The sequence below is a fragment of the Colobus angolensis genome, unplaced genomic scaffold, assembly GCF_000951035.1.
Source record: "Colobus angolensis palliatus isolate OR3802 unplaced genomic scaffold, Cang.pa_1.0 Scaffold84, whole genome shotgun sequence".
NCBI lineage: Eukaryota > Metazoa > Chordata > Mammalia > Primates > Cercopithecidae > Colobus > Colobus angolensis.
The window spans coordinates 214,770-222,069 of record NW_012122265.1 but is presented as its reverse complement, the minus strand read 5'-3'; the positions used below and the strand labels follow the sequence as shown (position 1 = coordinate 222,069).

Here is a 7,300-nt window from a genome sequence, read left to right as displayed (position 1 = left end):
CGGTGGGACAGGACTGTGGGGGCCCCGGAGGGCGGGGTGGGAACGCCCAGCTCATCAGACTGGCTGATTCCCTGGGAGACGGGTTTCGTGTGGAAAAATCCTGGGAGACAAGTTTGTGCGGCACAGAACGGGCCTGGAGGTATGTGCCTGGCATGGACTGGGCCCCGCCCTGCATCCAGGTCCACCCCAGGCCCACCTGGGGCCCTGCAGAGGCCAGGCGGGGCCGCGTGACAGGGGAAGCCAGCCTGGAGGGCCTCTGCAGCCCGGTCAGGCCGAAGGGCTCACAAGAGGGCTCAGTGGAGGGGCTCCGTGCGGCTGGAGCTGTGATGGGAACGCCGGTGCCCGGTGGCCTGCAGAGCCCTCAGGGCCAGCTCTGCCGACCTTCCCTCCTCCCCTTGGCAGAGAGGTCTGCGGGTGTCCCCCCAGAGCTGCGGCACCTCCCTGAGGATGTGTGGTCCCCGCCAGGCACAGTTTTGGCAAAGCCAGGAATCTGGGGTGCACCTTCCCTCACTGCAGCCAGGCCAGAGGGATGGCGATGCCTGCTAGACCACCGCTGCAGCTTCCAGCCCCAGGCTCGGAGGAGTCTTATCTGACCCCTGTGACCAGCCCCGAGTGTCTCACTCTCCCTGGAGCCAGTTCCTGGCACAGGAGCCCTGGACGAGGGCTTGGTGGTGTGCTTCCTGGAGGAGGTGATGGGCTTCCTGGAGGAGGCGTTTGCCTGTGGGGCCTGGAATCTGCATGTAGCCTCAGGTCGCTCTGGGTGCACAATCAGGTTGAGAACCCGGAACGTGAGGGCCTCCAAGGGTAAGTGAGCATTGCTCTTAGATGGATCCCAGGTGGCAGGTGGCCTGTCAATCACCTCCCAAGAGGGAGTGGGAGAGGGCGCAGGAGGGCTTCGGGGTGCGGTGGGCTCAGCGTGGGGGGCATGGGAGGCACTCCCATGGGAGCCCGAGAAGGTGGGCTGGGCCCAGGTCGGGGTGGAGCTGTCAGGTGCATGCCTGGAGTTGTGGGAGGGCACAGGCACAAACCTACAGGGCAGAGCCTGCCTGGGTGGAGGGGGATGGGGTGGGAGTCTTAAGGAGCAGAAGGGGGAGGATCTGGGGAGAAAGGTGTGAGGACGTTGGAAGCAAAATAGTAGTCAAAACCGAATTCAGGAGCGTGCTGGTGCACAGAGAGGCTTGGGAGGCTGCCTCAGGTCCCACCGCCTGCAGCGGCGGGGTGGGGAGTGCATTGAGGGGCCCCTTGGTGGTTGATGGACCCAGTGTGGGGGCGCACAGCTCACCCAGAGGCAAGTGTCCTGGCGCTTCCTATTGGCGCCCACGCTTGCAAACCTTCCGACCTGGGCTCCAGCCAAGTCCAGCCCAGGGCCCAGTCCCTCCACAGAGCCTACCCTGCTGCCTATGGGCACCACCCCTCACCCTACAGAGTGTGGCTCCTGCCCCTGCCCTGGGCCTGTGGGTGGGCAGCTCTGAGGTCTCTGGCCTTGGTCCTTGGCATGGAAGGTAGCTGAGGGGTACGGCCCCAGTAGGCTCTTGGGGGGACACCTTTCGTCTGCACACACCCCATCCGCTGCCGCCCTGTTGGTCAGTCTGTCCATCCATCCATCCACTCGTTCATCACATGAGCCCCGGGCTCTTCCTTTGCCCCCGGCTCTGCTCTGGGGAAGGGCGCATATGTCTGAGACGGGTGGCATGTCTCCTGGGGGCTTTCCTGGAGTCTGGCCTCAGGAGAGTGTAGGGACCCATTAAATTAGTCCCAAGTGTCCCTCACCAAATTGCAGCTACTAACAGGTGGCGGCAGCTTCTCTGCTACTTTTCTGTGATAAACAGGTGGAGTTGTGGGGCCAGGTCCTCCTCAAACAAGGGGGAGGAAGGAAGTCCCAGGAACTGGGGGCCTGGCCTAAGAAGGTGCCTTTTGAAAGGAAAAAACGTTAAACCCTCCACAGAAAAGCTCCCCGTATTCACAAGACTACATTGATTCCTGACATGGTGGAGGAAGGAGGCCTGAGATGCCACTCACAGTTGTGCCAAGAGATGGGGAGGGGGCCCAGATTGGAGAGGAGAACTGAAAGGCCTGCTCTGGAGTCCGGGAGGTGGTCCATCCTCCCCCAGAATCCCTGGGGCTTCTCATTGGCAGCGGTGGTCTGGACGACTGGAGCTGGGGAGAGGAGCCTGGGAACCCATCAGTCCTGCTGTACCATTTGGGAGACCGGCCCTCGGTCTGGCAACCCACATCTCCAGGGACAGTCTGTCCTCCAGTGGTCCCCAAGGCAAACTGGACAGGGCCAAGCTGGCCTCCCTGCACTGTCTGGAAACCCTCCTGAAGGGCCCTCCTCCCTGCACGGTCTGGAAATGCTCCTGAAGGGCCCTGGCCCAACACATTTGCAGCCATCACAGGTGTACCCAGGGATTCTGGGGTCCATGAGCCCACAGGGTGGCTATTAGAGCGTCTGCCTTCCCTTTCTTTCCTGGACTTCCTCCCAGTCCCCACTGCAAAAAACCGAGGTTGCCCCTCCCAGGATGCCCCCAAAGTACCATCTGGTCCCACAGCCCATTCCCGCTGTTGCTTCCCTAGTATATGTCCCCTGACATCAGGGGCTGCCTGTGCAATAAACTCATCCCCTTATCCCCTAGGACCAGCTGTTCATTGACTGAATCAGGAGACAGGGAGGCACCCTTCACCAAGGCCGCTGCCATCCCCCGGGAAGGCAGTGGGGCCAATCCCTGCTCTACCACGGACAGCCCGGTGCAGTCGAGAGGCCCAGCCCCATTCCCTCACGAGCCCTCCAGTATCACATCTGAAAGTGTTTCATCCTCCATTTTTCCATTTTATCACTGGAGTCTCATTTAGGGTCCTCCAATGGTACTGCTATTTTTCCAATTGGATAAAGCATTTCCTCTTCCCTGGCCCTATGTAAGATATACAGCTCATCCCCCAAATGCTCTGCCAGTTGCGGGGTGGCCTGCTTTTCAGAAGTGGTCAGGGTTTGATTCAGAAGTAACATGACATCCTTCCAGGAGAGCTCAAATACTTGGGTTAAGTTCTGGAAAGCCTCTATTTATCTGTCAGGGCCATCTAAAAACTTGCCAAGATCTCCCTTAATTTGACTGGGAACTGCCTGAAATGAGGATTTCTAGGCTGGGGAAAGATTGAGAGAGAACCTGGATAGGGAGGAGCGGAGGGTTTGATTCCTCCACTGGAGGTGCCTCTGGGGTTTGCTTCTCTATTTCCCTGGGATTGCCTCTTGTAGCCTCTCCTGAGACAGCCACTAGGAGGGCTGGATCAACCCTACAGCAGAGGTAAAGGTCCAAGTTACCCTGCAAAGCAAAGAAAGCCTGCACACACGAGGCCTCGGACCACTGGCCCTCACATTTACAGAAAAGCTTCCTCCCGAGACCATGCTTCTCTTCTGGGTCTCAAGGTGTTTGGCACCAAGTTGGCGACCAAGGAAATGACAAGAACATTTTTGCCACAAATTTATATACAGATACCGAGGCACACTTAGCTTCATCTGTGCTATTCTTAACCTTCCATTTTATAGTTTTGATGACTTAGCCAAATGCTCATTCTACCCAGTAATATTTCTGGTTTGCAACAACATCCTTAACATTTAACATCGTACATAAAGAAGAGATAGGAACCATGACAGTCACAAAAGAAAGAAAGAAAAGAACGACAGGACAGAGTGGAGGTCCTCGTGCCAACACCTTCATGGGAGGCCTGGGACTGGAGTCAGTCCAGGGGCCTTTGGATAACACCAAGGGGTAACCTCAACCAGATACCCCTAGTTGCTCTAGGACCTCCTTCTGGTCCCACGTGACAGCCAGACTTCCATGAAGGAAAACTGGGTTGGAACAAAGCCAACATTCCCAACACCTGAGGGTGATGGGAGCTTGACAGTGTCCTCCCCAGCAAGCCTGGCCCCCATGTGTCGAGTCTGGCACTTGGAGACTAGTCGTCACTTTTAACTGATTGACAGAGGCCTGGTATTTTTCTTTCATTTTAGCTGTTGTGGAGTTTAGGAACCACAAAGAAAGGACAGAAAGAGAAGATCCACTTTTGCTCACCCTTAGATCCCAGACGAGCCCCGCAAAATGCTATGGGATATTTGGGGTGTTGCTATTCTGACTGGAAACCTCTGTGGCTGGGAGCACCTTTGCCCAAGTTTTTGTCCTGTGTCCAGGAAGAATGAGGTGCATAGACAAGTGGAGGGTGAGCAAGACAAGAAGGAGCTTTATTGAGTGTTAGAACAGCTCAGAGGCTCTCAGCAGAGAGGAGGCTGGGAGTAAGTGGCTCCTCTCTGCAGGCAGGTCATCCCAACGAGTGTTCAGCTCTCAGCAGAGAGGGTAGCTCCTCTCTGCAGTTGGTCAACCCAATGCCTGCAGCTCTCAGCAGAGAGGAGGCCCTAGAGAGGGTAGCTCCTTTCTGCAGCTGGTCGTCCTGTCGTCCCTCTGTCCTCTTCTCCACTCTGGCTGATCCTGGGGCTTTCATGGGCCTCAGAGGGGAGGAAATTCCTGCTACTGGTTCATGGGCAGCCAGGGGTGGGCCCAGAAAAGGCACCACAAGTCCCCATACTGGTCCTCGGGAGAGTCAGCCTGGCCCCCAGCCTTCAGGCCCACCCTGGCTTGAAGGTGGAGCCTCACCAGGGACTTGCCTCTTGCCTCCCAGCAGCCTGTCTGCCTCCCACTGCCACCCATGGTGCCCAGGCCGCTTGTGCCAAGGGGTGCCCACAGACCAGCACTGAGCTGCCCCCAGCCCCATCTTGGCCTCCCTCCCACACTCATTGGTGCCCAAAGTCTGGAGGGGCTGAGATGGCAGGGGACTGGTGTGTCAGCACTGCTCTGAGGGTGCACACCTGGCTGGGCTGCAACAGCACCCAGGCTTGGTCCCAACCCCACTCCAAGATCCGAGTGGGTGCCAGGAGCAGGGACACCCCCAAGTCTGTGGTGTTAGTGAGTCTTCCCTGGTCCCCAAGACCAGCAGGAGGCCTGGGCCCACAGCTGCAACCTGGATGGCTGTGGCTGCACCTGCGGTGCTCCCACCCTGTACAAATAAACCCAAGGCTTCCAGGGCTGGTTCCATGAATCCCGGCTGTGCCTTCAGCCGGGTGCTCATGGGCTCCCGGGACATGGCAGGAAGCGAGGTTGAGGCAGCTGTGGGGGATCCAGGCCTGGGAGTGGGTCTTGCCCAGCCGTGCGAGGGTGGAGGTGGCGCAGTAGGCAGCCTTGGAGACATGGGGCACAGGGGACCTACTGCTGCCACTGCTGCTCCTGCAGCCATCCTGCTGCCCTGTCCATCTCCTTGCAGCCTGGGGTGAAGGCTTTAGGCCCTCACAGTACCCGGGCCGGCATCCGGGGCACAGGGAGGCGATGTCACTGCGAGTTCCCCCTGCAGTTCCAACACTCAGGGGCAGCCTGGGGCACCCCCCTCACCCGACTTGCAACCATGCCAGGGGGACGCCTCTGGGAGCGGATTGTGGGCCCCGGCTCCAGCTACTGGGCACCAGACTCCGCAGTGGGGGCAGGAGCAGGTACTTCCGAGCCTACAGTGAGTTGCGGAAGGCTTCTTGGGCCCCAAAGAGTACAGGAATGTTGAGGTGCACGCAAATGAACCCAGTGCCCGGGAGGGCAGGGCTCCTGCCCGCCCCATGGAATGGGAGGCCCAGCCATGCCTCCCCGCTGTGGCCAGCATTTTGGCAGCGGCCATTCTAGATGGGCCACTGCTGGCATCATTCCTGCCTCAGCCTTTCAAAGTGCTGAGATTACAGTTTTGAGCCACTATGCCCGGCTTTATCATTGATTTTTAAGAAATTTCTGGCCGGGTGCGGTGGCTCAAGCCTGTAATCCCAGCACTTTGGGAGGCCAAGACGGGCGGATCACGAGGTCAGGAGATCGAGACCATCCTGGCTAACATGGTGAAACCCCTTCTCTACTAAAAAAATACAAAAAACTAGCCGGGCGAGGTGGCGGGCGCCTGTAGTCCCAGCTACTCGGGAGGCTGAGGCAGGAGAATGGCTTAAACCTGGGAAGCAGAGACTGCAGTGAGCCGAGATTGTGCCACCGCACTCCAGCCTGGACGACAGAGCGAGACTCCGTCTCAAAAAAAAAAAAGAAATTTCTTCAAAGGCCGCCAGTGAACCCTGCCCTCCCCCGCCTGTGTCCTCCGCCACCTTCATCTTCTCAGACCTGGTCTTTCTGAGCACCCTGCTCAGAAACGCAGTCACACTCACATGGGCTGTTGCCTTCCCGGGCTTCCTTTCCCTCCGCTGCCCTTGCTGCCAGCCGGTGTACCAGATGTTTTATTGATGGTGTTGTCGTGCCCCCCCTCCCCGTGTTAGAATGTAAGATCCTTGGGGGCAGCGGTGTTTGTCTGTTCCGTTCCCTGCCTTTTCCTCAGTGCGTGACGTGTAGTGAGTGTGCAATGAATCATTGCCAAATGGATTAAACAATGGTGTGAATCGTCCAGATTACATGGAATTTTGACTTGTTTTCCGAGGTTAATTCTCTTTCTGATGTGCGGGCTTCTCCCGCCTGTGGTTTACGCTTCTTCTCTCCTTTTTTCATTTTCTTGGGGTAGCATGGATCATTAAATCCAAGGCTAGTTCTTCTCTTGCTGCGAAACATCTATGAGTGGGGACAATTCCATCTGAACTAGATACACAGGGATCAGTGGGCAGGACAGCTGGTCATCACATGGCTTCCGGGCGTGTGTGACCAGCCATGTCCCCTGCCCTGCGGGCACTTCTCCCCTGTGGACCAGCGGGACCTGTGACCACACACCAGGTGACTGGATGCCACTCTGGTCAATGGCTGGTCCACCTGGTTCCTCCTTCAGCTCCACCTCCCAGCTGCCCTGTGTGCATGGTAAGCGGTGACCTCATCTTCAGAGGACAATTCTGGCTGCTGGGCGTATGAGCCATTCCACCCAGTGTGAACGAGGAGGTAGAAAGAAGAGTGCCCGCTCAAGATGTGCCTGTCCCAGTCCCAGAACCTGTGACTGTTACCTTCGTGGCAAAGGGCTTTGCAGATGTGACCCAGTGAGGGATGTGACGGTTACTGTGGGTTTGCTGGGAGGGCCCAGTGTAGTCACAGGGAGCCTTATAAGAGAAGGCAGCAGGGTCAGAGTCACAGGAGGAGATGAGAGAGAGGGAGAGAGAGGAAGTGAGAGAGAGGAAGAGGCCAAGCTGCTGAAATCCAGGTGGCCTGGAGAAGCTGGAGAAGGCATGGACACAGACTCACACCTAAGTCTCCAGAAGGAACCAGCCCTGCTGACACCCTAATGTTGGCCTTTTTTTTTTTTT

The 7,300-nt window shown here is 57.6% G+C and overlaps 1 protein-coding gene across 1 annotated transcript in view; it reads right to left on the bottom strand.

The window, feature by feature from the left end:
* The window catches only part of B4GALNT4 (beta-1,4-N-acetyl-galactosaminyl transferase 4), an 18,165-nt gene that overhangs the window by 472 nt on the left and 10,393 nt on the right, over window positions 1-7,300 (bottom strand). The gene's annotated exons all lie outside the window — the stretch shown is intronic.